General features: G+C 38.3%; 1 protein-coding gene across 19 annotated transcripts in view; it reads left to right on the plus strand.

Annotated features, from left to right (window-relative positions):
* RBFOX1 (RNA binding fox-1 homolog 1) overlaps nucleotides 1-18,867 on the plus strand; it is a 2,469,250-nt gene that overhangs the window by 2,080,848 nt on the left and 369,535 nt on the right. The window lies entirely within an intron of this gene.

Consider the following 18,867-nt stretch of genomic DNA (forward strand, 5'->3'; position numbering starts at 1 on the left):
ATATGTGCTGTGGCATTTTGTGCCAGTGGAAATGTGCAGTGGTCAGTTAAGTTGGGAATGTTTTGGAGTAAAGAGCAAACATTTCCTTTCAGCTTGTTTGTTAACAATAGTGGTAGAAAGAGTTCGGATGTAGGGGTTTTGGATATTTGTTTGTGTATTTCTGAAATGGTAAGTAAATTATATCTGTATACTAAGAGAGCTCCATTTTAAATACTTTGTTCAGTTTTTAACAGGTAATAGAGGTGAGAGAAAGTGACAAAAGCTGTTGACATAAGAGTTTATCACCTTGCATTATAGAGCTATAATAACATTAGTGGAAACTAGAAGCCAACACTTTCCATATGAATAATCCCTCAAGGTCTATAACCTCTTTAAGGTGTTCATGTGATTGATTTATCAGTTTTAAATTGAAGTGTGTAATACTCAGGCTCTCCTGAGGAACTCTTGTCATTTCTTTACTAGCATCACTCATTTACCTCTGAGTAGCTTAGTGCAGAGCCATTGACTTCTTTTACATTTTGCTTCCCCTCCTCCTCTGTCAATGCAGCAGCCCAGTGAATTTAATTAGGGAAAATAGGATATTTAATGTCTATAGTGTGCTGAGTAGTTGTAGTCAGGCCTTTGGTCTTTTGCACTATAGCAGGCTCCAGCTGTGGAGAGATCTCAGTCTGTTTTGATCCTGCTCTTTTTTGTTGTGTTAAACACATGCAGAATCAAAATTAGGAACGATAGTAAGAACTAAAGCACACAGAGGATTATTTCGTGTTCACAGTGTGGTAATGATTTTTTTTGCAGATATGGAACAGAAGTGTTTTAGATTTTAAACTCAAAACACCAAAGATGTTCAACAGAACACACAGGGTTTAATCCTAGTAAGATCTTTTTGTGTTTGACTTTTGACCAATTACCATCAAAATCAACAAAATTCTATCTGCCTTCCTATATGTAACTCTGTGAGTATGCCTAGCTTTTCCTCTGTACATGCATTTGGTAGTGTGTATTGCTCTGTTAGTATTCCATGTCTTCCTGGGCTTCTTTCATGTGCTTTTTTCTCCTGTCTGTTTCTGCTTGCTACTTTGCTTCATTTTATACTGTGGGTAGCTCAAGTTTTATTAAATACATGCTTATGTTAAACGTATTGATAAGCCACATTAACATTTTGTCCTTCACTTTAAAACAAATAGTGATAAATGTAATTTGTATAATTTAAAATTGAAGTTCCTTAATTCAAAAATACAGCAATCGATGAAAGTTTGAAAGACTTGTTGGAAGCATTTTCAGCAGACGTTGTAGAGAACTGAAGCACCAACTTGACCAGTTCTCCAGGAAAAATGTAACCTACTCAGGTAGAGTTACTTTTAAAATTTGGGGATGGAAGGAAGCCTATATATTGTATGTGTGCCCTCTCCTTCCTTGAGCTTTCCTTCCCTGTCATGTGTTAGTCCTGTCTCAGGGATGTAACATGGCTGCATACCTCAATTAATGTTCTATGGCAGGGGGAGGAAAAACATTCTCTCTCACTTGTCAGAAGCAAAGTTATTTACTTTCAAAAGCTGACAGAATAGCACTGCAGGGGCTTCATTTTTTTCCATTCAGAATGTCATTATTTTGTAATACAGAGGGATTTCTGCATGCATTGTAGCCTTATTCTTATAATCTTTATTATGTTGGATGGCTGCGTTAGTGTAAACTGCCACACTGTTTTAAATACAATGATTTTTGCTTGTGCACTTTTGAAAAATCACATTCAAAGACTATTTAAAGGTTTACCATTTAGCTGACTAGGAATGTATTTGTTTAGTACTGGTGCTGACTATATATGCAACCAAGCATTTGGGCCTACCTGAAATGCAAGAGTGACTATGGCCTTGGTTGCCTTTATAATACGTCCTTTTCCCCCTGATGTCAAGCTTATGGTGTGGGACTCAATATACACTCAACATAAACGATACAAACATTCTAGTGTAGAGTGATATTCATGAAGTAAAAGCCCAAGAAGTCAGTTGCAGTACCTTAATTCCTGTTCCGTCCTTAATATCTCCTCATCCAACTCCATTTAGAATTGAATGCGGCTTATCAGAGTTTTATGAGATTACCTATCCCTCTGTAGAAAGGGTCTTGTGAGACTCAAAGTAAAAAAATAGTATGGATAACTTCTGTGCACATAGTTGATTCTTTCTACCACCTTCCAAAAAAAAAAAAAATGGTTCCCAGGAGCAGTAAAACTTTCCCTCATTCAAGGAGGAGCTTCTTTTGCAGTGACAGAGTTTTAAGAAAAAAGAACAGCCAAACTTTCAGTAGCATTAGCAGTTAACCTTTTCCTTCTGTTTAAAGTGGAAAGTTAAATAGACTTAAAAAGAAAACCCTGTTAATTTGCAGCAAATTAAAAAAAAAATCAACCTAAATCCTTTAAATACAGGGAAATGAGTTCAGTTTGTAAATGAACTTTTTCTTTCTTTACAGACTTGAAAACCACTAAATTTATATTGCTATTGCTGGTCTTGGGAGAGAAAAAGGAAAGGAAAAGTACAAAGCTATTGGGAAGCGTCAAACACAGAGAATGATGGAGTACATTTCATAGCAGCCAATTCCAACCCCAAAATCCCTGTTGTGTAGGAAGGCTTTCCAGCTAGCACAGGAAATTCAGCCATTGCACAGTATAGTATTAATGATTTATACACATCGCACCACTGCTTTTGTTCACTAGCAGAGCCTGGTTGTGTTAATAAAGGAATTTCAGGAAAAAAGGGTCTTGGCACGCTGAGCTGTTTTGCTCAATGCAGAGGATGCTGCCTTCATAAATCAAAAGAATTTAGTGCTTTACAACCTTTCAGAGCTGCTGAGGGTTTTGGGTTTTTTTTTGTATTTTTTTTTAATCTGATTCACCTACGAATATTTTCATTGCTTTTCTATAAAGAATGAATGAACTACTGGATGAGATCTATCTCAGCTGTTTTAGGGTTGATTGGTTTGCTTCACAGTGGTATTAAGCTTCCATTTGTTTTCCATTTGATATTTATGCTTTATGGTGTTTTCTATGGAAATAGGCTAGCACGGTTTTATTAGCATAAAGAGATGCAGATCACATTAGATTCTGCCTTCTTTCTTACACATAACCCAGTAAAATGTACAGAGAAAATGTGTGTTTGCAATAAATAAAGTAACTGTGCGTCCTGTATCTAAAATAAAAATTTAATAACACTCCTGGGAGCACCTATTTTAGTATAATGTACATATTAAAATTAGAATAATCCTTTTTTTATTTGCAAAAAGATGTCTCCATTTTGTTTTACTAACAAACACGGGTATTAATTTTCTGAATCAAAGTTGTTCTTATACCTAGAAACTTTCCTTTTTCCAATAGCAAGCATGCAAATTGAGGATTAAATAAGAGGGTTTTTTCATGCATTGAAGACCACTTTTAGAATATTGGATCAATGTTACTATAACAGGAGAAAAAACAGCTACATTGAATTATTTTAATGAAAATAGACATCATATAGGAAACATTTTATATATTACCTTAATTCCTTGAGGTGGAATAGAGAATTAAATGGGACACTGAGCGCCAGAACAAATATGAAGTGTGATGTCTATATAGTCTTTGCTGTGTTTTCCATTTATTCTTCTACAGAGGAGTGTGTACAAATGTGAATTTCATTTCAAGGAATTTATCTTGAAGTTAAGGGGAAATACCTACTTTATCTAAAAAGGAATTCATATAATATTTTCAGATAGAGCAGTTGCAGTGTTTTTGGTCTATTTGGATCATGTTCAAGTTCATTGATTTATATAACCTTTGCTTACAGAAAATGTGATTGCAGTGTCAGGATTTTGTTGCATTACAAAAATATGGTTGCCTAGTAGCTTTATGAAACTAACCAATGCGGTTATCAGCAGTAGTAAAAATAAAGTTAATTTTGTGAAGTATTTTTTTGTTCATGGTTAGTCTTATGGTCTGATGAGGGCTGAATGCAGATAAGGAAATTTATTTTATTCTGTTTTCATTACAGGATAAGTGGTGTAAATATTGTGAATTAATACAAGGCAGGTGTCCAGTAAATGAGGTTTTTGTTTATATTGTACCATTTTTTGTTTGTTTGTCCTCTATTATTTGGGTGCATGAGTGTCTCATTGTGTTTAATTATGTCTACGAGGCACAAGACAGCAGTCAACATCTGCTCTATTGTTTCCTTGGTTTACATATAGCTTTGATGAGTTATTAAACAATCTTATTTTTCAAATAGAAAACAGAGGAACAAGCTGAACCCATATTACATTATTTTGTAAAGGTACATTATGCAATTAGTACTCTACGATTGGTACATATTTGTTGTTTTGGCCAAACAAATGCCTTCCTATTTTAAAAATTGTTTGAGATACAAAATGCTCTATGATCTCTGACAGTTTTCAATGAATAGTAAATATCCAAATGATTGTGATGACAATGTATTAAATTAATTTTATCCATATATTTTATATTTAAATAATATTGAGTTGTGAAATACTGAGACATAATACAAATATAAAAAATCAGAAAAATGAATTTATTCACGTATTTTCTCACAAGAAGCAACTTTCTACATAAACTATATATTTTTAAACATAGTACAATTTTACTTATACTTGATATACAATGATTGAACTTGGTGAAGTTCTAATTTGTATTTCAAACATTCATTTGGGATAGACAATCCTTATATTGGCTCCATTGCTGCAGCCCTTACTTGGGGCGGGGGGGGGGGACTACTCCTGTTGAATTCGGAGGAAGTTTTTCTGTATTAGCACTGAGAGAAAACTGCAGGATTTTATTCTTCTATATATTGGCATTCTGATACAAGGTTCCCCATTTTATAGCCCTTTTTAAAAAATCTTACCCTGTTTTAAGGTTGTTTCTATAATAAATTTCTCATCCTGACTTCTTAGGCAGACTGTATTGAGATAAATTATTTTAAAAAATCTGAACACCCTAGTATAGGTTTTTTGACTAAAGAAATAAAATTTAGAATCAGGTATTCCAGTCACATGGTCAAATAGGTTTTTTTATTTGTATATTCACTGCTGTTTATATTTAATGTATTTTAAAAATTGTTTTCCAAATAGAATGTAGTAGGTGAATATTTCTTCTGTATCTGAATAACATTTATAGCAAAAATCATCATGGATATTTTTATAAATTGGGCAGATAGGATGATAAAGTAGCTCTAGCTTGTTTTATATGGAAGTAACACCACATCATATCTGGAGATAAACTAGCCTAATGTTCTGAATGGCTTAGGCATATAAGAAAAGTTTCTCAGATTCCATTTAGAATCCTGAATTTCTACTCATGTATAATCACCTGATTTTCAGAGGTGCTGAGAACTGCAGCTCTCATTGACTTTCAGTGGGGTTGCAGATCCTCAGTAGTTCTGAAAATCAGACCTTTCATTGCTTTATTTATAAAAGGAACCCATTCATCTCACCACAGAATAAAAGGGTATTTTAATAGCTGCATAGACTGTGATTCATATGTGTTTCCAAATCGAAACCTTCTAAATATTGTTAATGTAACTGTTATGCATTATATAAGCCTTTGACAGAACCCAGACTGTTCAATTTCAGGACTATAAACTATCTGGACATATATAAAGGTCCATATTTAAAGATACATCTTTTGGATTTATGTTTAATTTATAGTTATTGAGGAAAGTACATATAATTAACTTATTTGGGCCAGATGTTCTAACTGTCTCAAATAAGTTTGCCTACCACTTTGCAAAATGTTATTCAGTGTCTGGCGTAGAACAAAAGCAGTTCACTTTGTGTGCAAGGCTAATTAGGAACACTTGCTAACCTCCCACTCAGCTATCCCTGTAAATCAATCACAGGAGGTTTGCGTATGATGCAGAATTCAAAATATGTCTCATTAAGTGTCAGCATAAGCTCCTTAGGAGACTTGGAGCATTACATACAAGTTTTGCTGCTCACATATTCCATGTGCTTGTGACAAGTGTAAGTTTAAATGAGAAAATTCCTGACACAGCTCAGCAATGAAAAAGGATAGAGTTAGAAGAAGCTATGATAAATAGTTAATATTTTGGCTTTATATAATCAGACATATAGGACCCAATCCTTAGCTGGTGTAAAACCATTTAGTACTTTGACGTCAGCCACCTCCATATGATGGATATTACTAAGTGATTAATCAGGGCATTACCCTGAGGCATTAGCCTTTGTACATGCATACATACATGCACAGATACATATGCGATCAAGCAGACCACACAATGGTCTTTTAGCAGCATGCACAGAAACAGAATGCTCATTTGCCTTTTTTTCAGATTGAACACAGGTGCATATAAATACTATATTTACAGTGTACATTTCAACATCGAATCTGATTGCAGTGTAAAATGCCCAGGGTCAGCTCTTTAGTTGGTGTAAATCAGCATAGTTTGTTCTATTCTGGATTGGGTCTGACCCTTGACATCTTGTTCTGAAATGGAATGCTGTATTGCAATGTACATTCTAAAAGAAGTAGGAAAGCCTTAAGAGCATACTATTTTTATAAATGCTGTAATAGTTTGTGTGAGTGCATGTATTTAAAGAGAGTTTGGTTGTTTGTATATATATATATATATTGTATGTGCATTTGTGTGTGGATCATGCCCACTTCCATTAGGACAATGTACAGTTATGTTGCTCTATGATAAACATCAAGAGTTACCCATGGATAATTATTTTTCACAGATTTGTGAAGGGGGCTGAATGGAGCCAGCTTCTAAAATGTATTCCAGCTTCTTACTGTGGCCTGCAGTTTTTCTGACATTGAATGTATACAGATTACAAGGCAGAATTTGGCCCATAGATCATAACATTACCCGTAATTGCATACCCGTCAAAGTTGAATGAGAAAGTATGAGTGTTAACCTCAGCTTGTCCAACTTTTCCATTAGTTTCATAAATAGATTAGTAGAAAACTGAAAAGAAGTCCCTTTCTTAGTTTATGTGATAGTACTAAATTAGGCAAAACATGTAGGGAGGAAGGCAATGAAGTTGCATCTTTAAGTAAAAATTCCAGGGAATTGTATGTTTTTGAAAATAGTTTCTATAAAAGTTCACTACTCCCACCTGGCTCATTAATTATCCTGGAAGTGACAGTTCTATAGAAATAGCTATGCAGCACTTTTCTTTCATTTCAATACCAAGGGGATGTTCCAAAAATAGCATTTGCAATCATGATGTGTGCGCGTTGTGTCTGTGAAAACAACACAACAGGAACTATTCGTGCAGTCAGAGATCCCCTTAGGCTAATCATGTAGAGGAACAATAAGCAAAGGGGTGCATGTGGGGGGTGAGTTGGACAAGTGGAGTGTTACATCTCTTCTGTTTTAATACCCATTAATGCTGAATAAAGAACGATTCCTCTGTTCATTCTCTACTCATTTCTCAGCAAAGCCATGAATCCCAGGTGATCACACACATTTCTGTTCATATCGTGCCTTCCACTAATGGGAATGTTTAGTATTGGAATACCTTGGGGGGAAATCCCACTAGTAAGCTGTTCACAGGGGTCACAACCCTAAAGAGAGTTTAATTTGCTGATGTCTACACATGCTTTGATGCAATGAAGTAGGTTTGGGAATATTTTAAATTTTCAAATTGGGGGCAAAGGGGGGCGCGAGCAGGAAGCTGTTCACCCTGTGTCCTCTCCCTTGAAGCTACAAAATCTCTCTCATCTCCAATTAACATCCCTTGAATCCAATTGACAAACTCATTTCAATCCAAATAAAAATAATCCTCTTTAGTTGTTCCTCCCCTCTGTACAAACTTACCTCAGTCCTTGGCTGGAATATTTCAAAGACAGACACCAATGAAGGTTGATGAAAACCAAAATTTAAAAAGTGGCTGCAAAGGCATCATTTTATTTCATTAGAGAGAGAGAAAAACAACCTAGAAATTAACCCAAAAGCAGAAAGTATTGTCAGCTGATGGGATGACAAGGAAGGAGATAATACCTCACTCACTTTGTTTCTATATCTTTTATTGGACCAACTGTTGTTGGTGAGAGACAAGCTTTCGAGCCACACAAAGCTGAAGGAGAGCTCTGTGTGGCTTGAAACCTTGTCTCTCTCACCAACAGAAATTGTCCCAATAAAAGATAGTACCTCACCCACTGTGTCTCTCCAATATCCTGGAACCAACATGGCTACAACTACGCTGCATACAAGGAAAGAGATAGTCACTCTTTTGCTATCATTGACCTCCTCTTACCCTTTGGCACTGATCTAACAGTCAGGGTTGTGGTTTTCTATTCTGGTAATCTCATAGTTGCATAGCTAGCCTGTTCTGGTACTCTGGTATCCCAGCCAATACTAAGCCCCGAACAGGCTGGTTCATCCCAAGGTCTAAATAAGACTACAGTTCTGCAGAACTACTGTATGAGATAACATCAGAGATAGCATGTTCCCATAAAACCAGATCCATCCACCCTGGATTCTGGGTTGATGCTGAATCTCTACAGGAAAGTGCATATCTTTGCAGAATAGTGCATCTTTCCTATTTCTCAACCACAGGTTTGGAGGCTAACTGACCTTTTTTATTAGTCAGTACGACTCTTCTGATATCTGCTGTCAGGATTGCCTGCTTTTGATGGTGGTAGCCATGAGTTTAGCTGGCTTTACCCTCTACATAGATCCTAGCTAAACCTCAAGCTAGGGTAAAATGGCAAAAAAAATTTAAAAAGAAAAGTCATTGTCAGAGAAGTGCATACCCTGAGTATGAAATAAGCTGGGACAATTATACTTCACCTTCTCGTGCCTAGATGCTGTATCTCCTAAGGGAATAGGGAGATCCTCAGTTCTAAACTGAAATTCCTCCTGAGCAGTCTACCACACAGTTTTTGTTAGCTGCTGTCCAAGTTTTGTCTCATTTAGAGTTTGGAAAATAGTTACTTGGTGGCTTTGAATGATTTACTTGTCAGTGGAATCCAGTTACTGTTCACTTAGAACATCCATTCCACGCTGCTGTCTTTAATGAGATTGATGCCCCTAAGGTGAATGATGATCACCCTATCCGTGCACATGGCTGTAGTGGTGGTGTTTATAAATAGAGGCCATAGCTGCGATCACCATCAGTCCAAGTGAGATGAACTTTCCTCAAAGGTAAGCTAAGCTGGGAGCCAAAGTCTTTGCCAGCAGATAACTTGTGTATTAACGGGAGAAAGTTGTGCTGAAAAATCTGTACACTGCATAGTAGCTTGATGCTCCACCATTCCAGGTGAAGCAGAGGAGTAACATATTTGAGAAATAGTAGACATGTTAGATGGCTGTGCAGTTGTGGGGAAAACTTCCTTGGGCCTGATGTAATGATGAAAAATGGTGGATCTACCCATAACTTGAGTCTGGTAATCAGCAATGACACATAGCTTGGATGCACTGATTTAGAATGAATGAGTCATTATGGTTCTATGATCCTGTCTAACAAATGTCAGTGTCTACTGGAGGACAGCTGAGAGCAGACATTCTGTTGCAGAGTGTTGTGTCCTAATATATAAGGCCCTACCAAACTCATGGTCCATTTTAGTCAATTTCACATTCAGAGGATTCTAAAAATTGCAAATTTCTTGATTTCAGCTATTTAAATCTGAAATTTCAGGGTGTTATAATTGTTGGGATCTTGACCCAAAAAGGAATTGTGGGAAGTGTTTGAGGTTGAGGGGTATACCTAAGCACCTCTGATTTGTTTTGGAGAAACACACAGGTAAAGGTCAAAAGTCCTAGGTCACAGGCACAGGTCTCCATGGTGGAGAATGCCAATGTGGATTGGACATGGGGCCTGGATTGTCCCCACCAGAGCAGTATAGAAGGCAGCACTGAAGAGGAGATTCAGTATACTAGGAGTAGTAGATTACAGAGATATATAGTTTTGGTCAAGTAGCCCTGGTCCTTCACAAAAAAGGTAGGAAGCCAGAGTGGTGTTGCCATAAGTGCAAGTGATGTAGCCCATTCCTGCATTATACATAAGCTTGGCAGAATTCAATTTTTATTTTGATGATTTAGGGCTTGTCTACACTTACTGGAGGATCGATGCTGCGGTGATCGATGCATCAGTGGTCGATTTAGTGGGTCTAGTGAAGACCCGCTAAATTGACCGCCAATCGCTCTCTTGTAGACTCCTGTACTCCAGCTGATTGAGAAGAGTAAGGGGAGTCAACGGGAGAGCGTCTCCCGTCGATGTCGCATAGTGTGGACCCCGCGGTAAGTAGCTCTAAGCTACATCGATTCGAGTTATACCATTCACATAACTCAAATTGCGTAATTTAGATCGACTTTTTCCTTTAGTGTAGACAAGGCCTTAATCAGATATGATCTATGTTTATTTTTAAGCATTTTAATTTTGTTATCAATTGAAGCTTTCAAAGTAGCAGGAAATTATGGGGAGGGGTGAGACAACAGGGTATGTCAGATAATTATTTGATGACGGTAGATTTCAAAAAGTTCAAGCTTTATAACTGTTCAAACATAAACAGTCAACATGAAGTCAAAATATACAAAGTAAATATAGTTAAATCAAACTCTAAGTTCACAGGCAGCATTTTTCTTACTTTTCTTACTTTTCCTGTCTGTAAATGTTGTTATCAATGGAAATATTTTTTCATTGATTTGTGTATGTGCAGTGAAATTGATGTTTAATGATATTTACTGACAAAAATCTAATAATTCCAAGCCTAATTATGCTCACTACCATATTAAACTATGTGAGTCTTTGATGCTCTCCTCAGGGCAGCCCAGAACCATAAGCCACTGTGTTACCCCTCTGTGTCAATGAGAGTGAATTTTGCTGGATTGCCAGCTCCCTTCCACACCAGTCTGTCCGCCTCACCATTGCTCAACTTGTATTGGAGACACAGGCAAACAGGGAAAACAAAATTCCTTTGTCTAGGGCAGACTTTGCATCCTTAACCTCTAAAAACCTATTTTAAGAACATATTTCCAGTACCCATACATAATTTTTTATGAACAACCCATATGTACACCACACAGTGATATCCATCACCAGTTTTCACATGAGACCTTACAAGATGCTGTTTGGCTAAATATTCTGGCAAAGTGTGTGTTGAGTGTGCCCTTTGCCAGTTAGTACAAAAGGGCTCTTAGGGTCCCGGGGTCAGGACAAGAAATATTTTTTGTGTGCATAAGGCAATAGAAACCATATAGGAGATCTTGGTAGACCAAGCAATAATTGTTTCCTTCAGCATTGCAATGGACAGCTCTGTGTGGTCCAGGGCAACAACCCATGAGCAAGGGAGCTCCTTTAACAAATAAAAACGTTCAAAGCCACAGACTTCCTAACCAGCCCGAGCCTTCTTAGGAGCTGATTTGTTAAAGCTGGCCTTGTGTCACCATAAGCTTTGGAACAACTTCAAGTATCTGGCATTTCTAAAGGGAGAGAGAGCCACCAAAATGGGAGGGAAGAGAGGGATTTTGAAAAATGAATTTCTGTGTGATTTCTCTCATAGCCTAATGTCCGGGTTACCTTCCTTGCTTATCCGGTGTCTGAGCCATTAAATTAGTGAAGCCCCAAAATCCATATTGCCTTGTTTTTGTCAATGAAGGTGGTGTAGGTGGCAGGCTGATAGGTTTACATGAGCATACCTGTGGGATCCTAAAAAAAGCAGAAAGAAGAACAGGAGGACTTGTGGCACCTTAGAAACTAACAAATTTATTAGAGCATAAGCTTTCGTGGACTACAGCCCACTTCTTCGGATGCATATAGAATGGAACATATAATGAGGAGATATATATACACACATACAGAGAGCATAAACAGGTGGGAGTTGTCTTACCAACTCTGAGAGGCCAATTAATTAAGAGAAAAAAAAAAAAAAAAAAAAAAAAACTTTTGAAGTGATAATCAAGCTAGCCGAGTACAGACAGTGTGATAAGAAGTGTGAGAGTACTTACAAGGGGAGATAGAGTCAACTGCAGAGCTAGAATTGATATGCAAACTAGACACAATCAACTCCGGTTTGAATAAGGACTGGGAATGGCTGAGCCATTACAAACGTTGACTCTATCTCCCCTTGTAAGTACTCTCACACTTCTTATCACACTGTCTGTACTCGGCTAGCTTGATTATCACTTCAAAAGTTTTTTTTTTTTTTTCTCTTAATTAATTGGCCTCTCAGAGTTGGTAAGACAACTCCCACCTGTTTATGCTCTCTGTATGTGTGTATATATATCTCCTCATTATATGTTCCATTCTATATGCATCCGAAGAAGTGGGCTGTAGTCCACGAAAGCTTATGCTTTAATAAATTTGTTAGTCTCTAAGGTGCCACAAGTCCTCCTGTTCTTCTTTTTGCGGATACAGACTAACACGGCTGTTACTCTGAAACTTAAAAAAAGCAGGCAAACAGTTAATTTGAGTGCTTCTATTCTGCATGCACAGGAAGGAAGGCGAAGCAGGTTCTCTACCTGTCTGTCTTTTCAAGAGGGAGAAATTACTCAAGTCACGGTGTCGAGCTCACTGCTTGGATATGTAAGGATGATGATAGGCCCTTTTATTGGGAAAGAAGGGGAAGCCCAGCCTCTGATCTGAGATCTGGAAAGTCCTTCAAGTATCAAGGCTTATGTAAGTGAATAGAGGTTTATGACTCAGTAAACAGAAATTACTGTGGTAAAGGGCTCAGTAAACAGAAATTACTGTGATAAAGGGTTGTAGATGAAAACTGTGTGTCTTCAGTTATGACCTAAGTAGGAACTGAAGTCCTCTGAAGCTAAAGAAGTGAGCTAGTAATATTGGCATATCCATGTCATAACAACATGTCCCTTTTACGGTAAAACTAAGCAGATCAACGTCTTCAGGGTATACTTGGAAAAGATACAGAGTGAACACGATTCCATTTTTGGGATTTAGGGCTGTGAGCTGGTCAAAGAACTGGCAATACAGAAGACATCTGGAGGTCAACTGGATCATTTATCATTGTTGCTTTAGGTACAGATGTTTCCTAAGGGACAGTGCTCACATGTGAGACCCTCAGCTAGGGCAGGGGAAATAGGAGAAAGCAGTTGTCAATGCAATCATCAGTCAGCACTTGTTGATATATTATTCTAACAATATCAGAATATCATCCCAAAGGAACTAACTTGCCCTGAATGTGAATATTAGGACCTTTTCTATGGTCTCCTAAAACCACTACAAAAGCCCTCCCAAACATATTTCCTGCCTTTTTGCTGAGGATAATCTTCCACCAATTCCCATAAAACCATTAAACCAATCAGACTAGAACACAGCCTTAAAATCACCAGATTTGCCATCCTTTAAAAAAAATTGAGCAACTCTTTTCTCTGTGGTGGAAACTCCTTCTCCCTTTCCAGCATGCCCATTGTATTGGTACATACCTGATTCAGCCATGGTGATGGGGAGACCACAGTCCATATGCTGCAAGGAACTAGCTATCATTAATTTTGAGCCTTAGCTAATTTCTAAGGTGTCTCCCAGCACTTATATGATCAGAAATCACTTTCAAAGGAAAATGCTTTTTTTAGCACAAACGCGTGGTACTACCAAATATGCTGAACCCCACACAAGTTCCATACACTTGGGAGGAAAGACAGACCCACACAGTTGTAATCCCCGAGGCTCATCCCTATCCTACATGCTGGGCATAGCTAGGGCCCTAAACCAAACTCTTTAATCTCATTTTCTTGGTCTGGATGAACCAGACTTCTGGTACAGGCTTATGTGGCAAAGTCTTTGGAATATGTGATGTGGCCAAATGTGAGTGTATGGTGGTTGTAGTCATTTATGTCTACACAGAAAAGAAAAGCCCACACCTGGCCTGTGCCAGCCGACTAGGGCTCATGGGACTTGGGCTATGGGGCTGTTTTATTGCTGTGTCGACTTCTGGGCTTGGGCTGGAGCCCAAGTTCTGAGACCCTCACACATTGCAGGGTCCTAAAGCCCAGGCTCCAGCGCAGGCCTGGAAGTCTATACATCTATGAAAATGTCCGGCATCCAGAGCCCCGCAAGCCCAAGTTGGCTGGCACAGCCCAGCAGCAGATTTTTCTTTGCTGCGTAGACATACCCTTAAAGGGTTCTTTGTTGTGCTTCAGCCCCATTATTAACTATGATAGAGGTAGTGGAGTTGGAAGCTGGCTGTTGGTGTGGTTTGCCCTTTAGCACCAAACTGGATACTTGAAGCTGTGGTCGGAAGAGCAGGAATAGAAGCAGCATCTGAGGGAGGAGACCAAGCTTGAGCAGCTGCAAGGCTTTCCATTTGTTGAACTGTGTTTCCAGCCTCTGATCTCTGACAGTTTCTTTCCAGGAACTGAGGTGGTAGGTGAGGGATAAGGTCGTGGGAAAACCAGTGTTGTGATGCAAGGGGCAGCCATCATGTGACATAACAATGGTAGAAAAACTGAAGAGTGGAGAAGTGAGGCTCCGCAATTTGCTGACCTTTTGTTTAATGGCTGTGCCTAATAATTCTTGAGGCAGCCTCTGAGCCTACTTACATCAGCAAGGAGTGACCAATGGCCGTTTTCACTCTCTGTCTTATAAAACGGACACGATACTGCACCTAACATTTTGTTAGCCTAATGGCTGGAAACAGAACTGGGTGAAGAACCGAAAACTGGCCAAGAGACTGTAATAGAGTGTTGATAAACAATTAGGTGCTACACTTAGTTCTGGGCATCCCATTACCACACCACTGATATATTTCAGGGACAACCTGCAGGGAGTTCAGGGAAGACTAAGAAAGATGATCTTTAGGTGGGAGGGCTTGATCTATGAGGAAAGATGAAATGAGTGAAATATAGCTTGGCCAATGGGAGTGTGATCATAGGCTACAAATAGGGTGTATACACTAAGGAGATAGCGGAAATATTTATTCTAATATTCATAAAGTTAGGATGAAACTAAGATGGAAAATTTAGGCTGAATATTGTGTGGAGGAACTTCAGTATAGTATTGTATTTAGCTCAGATATAGTGTCTCAGGATGAGTTTGAAAAGACTTCCTTTGGGACATTTGAAACTAGGTAGGATGAGGAGCTAGGAAATGTAAAGTAAAGAGCAATCCTGCATTGGAAAGGGGATGGACTGGATAGAACTTTGCCATCTGTACCTTCTGAGACTGTGCTAAGAGTGTGCACCATTGGTTGGCCGAGGACTTCATTGCAGGGATCTTTCCTGAATGCCCCGGCAGAGTGGTTTTGGGCATAATTCTCAAGCCTGCTTATCTTAAATTGTAATAAAAATAGGCCTCTACTTTTGCCTAAAAAACTTTTGTCCCCCCGCTCCCCCATCCTTATTTAAAGTCTCACTTAGAACTGTATTGATTTAAGATAAGCACCCTGACCCTTTCCTCACCCTCTTTGTTTCATGATCTATAACATGTTGCCCAATTCACAGACATATTCCGTAATTTATTTCTCTCAGTTTGATTTCAGATTATTGCTTTAGTATGGAAGCAGCGGAACCTGAACTAGAACATTTCATGTCTGTAGTAGCAGTGTCTTTGCTGAACACAGCTGTAGAAGGCAAAGAGGCAAACCCGTTGTCTAGTTACTTTGCCAGTTTTTGGAAGTCTAATTGATTGCTCAATTCATCTGCAGTGTGGATATTTTGAATCCCCTACATGAATTAACTCAAATGATGTGTTGTTTACTTGATGGGAAAAGCCATGAGTGTTTGTTTAACAATGAGCTGAAAGAGGGCGTGCATTTATGAGTATCTGGGCTGCAGTTCAGGTGATGTCACCCAGGAATATACATCCTAATATAGCTGAATGCTTAAAATGTAGTGCCCATTTTTTAAATCAAGCAATGTACCCTGGAGCATATATACTTTACAAAAATATTTTTCTTTTAGCACTAGTTGTAAAAAAATAGTTCCTGGTGAAAGAAAAAGGAGAGTACCGGTATTTTTACATATCAATTTTTTTTCATTTCTGCTTTTCTTTTATTCTTTTTTTTAAAAGGGGAGGAGTCATTCCTCAGTTTCCTCTAGTTCCTTGAGAATTCTTAATGAAAACTTGGGCTTGGGAACAGGTAGCTGAAACAAACCATCCCTTCAGTTAGCATATTGAAGGTGGTTTTTTGTTGTTGTTGTTTGTTTTTATATCAGCATTGTAATAGTTTTCTAAAAGAAAACACCTTGACAATTAAAACTGAAGGGTTGTTTGAAATAGCTGGGCTCCCCTGTCCCACCAAACCCAATTTTATTACAGGCACTAAGGCAGCAAGGGGAGGCTGGAGGAGAATTTGTTACCATCCATGCCCTCAATAGAGGATTAATCTTTCAGAGTGCTGAGCATTTTGGCCCCGATCCAGCCAAAGCATTGTCTTTGCGCATCCTTAACTTTAAGCATGAGATGAGCCATTTGAAGTAAATGGACTATTAACATACTTAAATATTCTGCATGACTGGGGCCAGGCACCTTACAGGATCAAGCCCTAGGTTATCAGAATATTCTTCCAAAGTGGAAATAAAAATAAGGCAAAAAGAGGTCTGAAAAACTTGTAACAAATCAAAGCTTTTCTGGGGCTTTATTCTGATATCAGTTATGTTGGTGTAAATTGTTGAAGCCAGTGGAGTTGTGGCATGAGATCAGAATCTGGCACAGGAAGAGGTTGTGAGTAAGGCTGTGTATATTTCTGTGTTTTTGATTTACAGAGGTTTGCGTGAACTGGGAGCTAGCTGGTGCACACATGGGATAGCCCCAAAAGGGCACAACCAGACAGCCAGAACTTGAATTTAAATTGTCATACTACTTAGCATTTAGAGGCATGTTGTTATAATGAGGCAATGTTTGATTAAATGTTTCATTAAAACAGCTAAATACCGTTTATTTTCAAAGTATTTTGTATGTATTCCAGAATTGCAAAGCAGTGAATGGAAAATGCTTTTAAGACAACTGTGACACTTCAGTATTTTCATTATTCTCAAGTCTCCGTATTGCTTACGTGCTGAAACAAAAATGACCAAGAGATAGGGTAGAATCCACATAGCTTCTTAGTCATGTAAGTCCCTTGTTTAGGTGCCTAAATCCTCCACGGTGATCCACAAAACTCACACCAAACCCCATAGGTGCCTAATCTCACTTGGCACCTACGCTTTTCAATGTAAACATTCCCTAGGCACCTAAGTTTCTGCCTCTGGACATGCACACTGTTGCTCACTCTAGGCATCTGGATGCCTATCTCCCACCTATGCTCCAGAGCAATTCACAAACCTTAACTCGGGGAAAAGAGGTGTTCAGTTACCTAACTTGCCCAAGGGGACTGATCTGGCCCCATTCAAAAGTGTTGTGGAAGTACTCCCTTTTAGCCTAGTGGCTAGAATACTCACCTGAGATGTGGGAGACCCAGGTTCAATTTCTCTGTCCCTGGTAGAGGGGAAGGGAGGATTTGAACAGGCCTCTCCCACCTCTCAAAAAGATCTTTAACCACTGAGCTATGGAATATTCTGATGTGGGGCTCCTTCAGTCTCTACTGTGGAAGCTGTTCCACCGTGGATAAATAAAGGAAGAATGGTTGGAGCAGGGGGACTTGACTCCATGTCTCCTGCTCTCCAAGTGGGTGCCCTGATCACTGAACTACAGAGTCGTGTTCTCTCCCTCTCTCTCTGTCCCAATATGTGTTGAAGTATTTATCCATAGCAGAACAGCTTTAGCCGGAGAGACTGGGGGAGCCCCATGTCAGATCCAGCACATGATTTCCAATTCCCCTTTTATCTTTAAATGTAGGCTGGTTTTTGCACTGTTTAGACCAAACAAATGTTGTAAATCAAACCAAAACACATTCTATAATAATTTTAATAATTTTAAAGGAGTTTGGCTGCAATGCACATTCTGCTATTTGGCTTTTGTTTATGTATTTCTGTATTAAGGTTAATAAGTGGTTTTGTAATGGAGTTGATGAAAAACTTTAAGCAATAAGCCCCATGTGTCAGCCTGGTGTATGCCTGATAATTAGATTGTAGAGAGTTCTGTAACTTATTAATAATAAGAAGAACACGGGATATGATTAATAGCCTAGTATATTTAGATAACTAATGTGAACAGTACTATCCCCAACAGAAAAGTGGAGCTCTCTATGAACAGAAGACAGAGATGGGTAAACATTATTCTATCATGTGATGATTGCTGTGTCCTCAATGGCAATCTCTCTCTCTCTCAGAAAAGAAAAACCAGCATAGAAGGTCACAATTCAGCATCTAAAGTTAGAAATGGTGTAAGGCCATTAGTAACAGAGGTCATCATGCAGCTGCTGTGGGGAGATTTCTAAATCATGTAACATGGCTGCTTTGATACATGAGAGTCAATTACTGAAAATCTTTCAATATGGCCAAAATGTGACATTAAATAATTGAATATCACATCAAATCTTGTCTGCAGTTAGTTATCTAGAAAAGTAATTATGCAGCAAAATCAAGTAACTGGAATTAGTGGTGTGAAGCATCCTGGCTATTCAGAGACTGAAGGAAATGATATTTTTAATTTGTAAAAGGAAGTTTTAAGCACCTAAGTAATTCTGTAGCGAAGAAAAAAGCCTAATTTTTAATCAATATCATTAATCATATTTGCAACTGAAGGCACATTATAGGCTGTATATTTGAACATAGATCCTAATGACTAGTACACTTTGGAAAACTGTTTCTTTCAAGTTTGTTTTATCTCAAATGAAACTGCTTAGATAGAGAGAGATAGAAATAGAGAGTACATTAAATAACAAGGCCATTTTGTTTGGGTTACGGCAGGATAGACTATGCTTTATCTCTCTTACAGCGAGGATATAAGTTTAATAGGAGAAGGAATGCAAAATTCTGTGAAATTATAGTCAGTTCACCTTTAAAATACTGTGTGATAAATGCAACA

This window comes from Malaclemys terrapin, chromosome 10 (assembly GCF_027887155.1).
Source record: "Malaclemys terrapin pileata isolate rMalTer1 chromosome 10, rMalTer1.hap1, whole genome shotgun sequence".
Taxonomy (NCBI): Eukaryota; Metazoa; Chordata; order Testudines; family Emydidae; genus Malaclemys; species Malaclemys terrapin.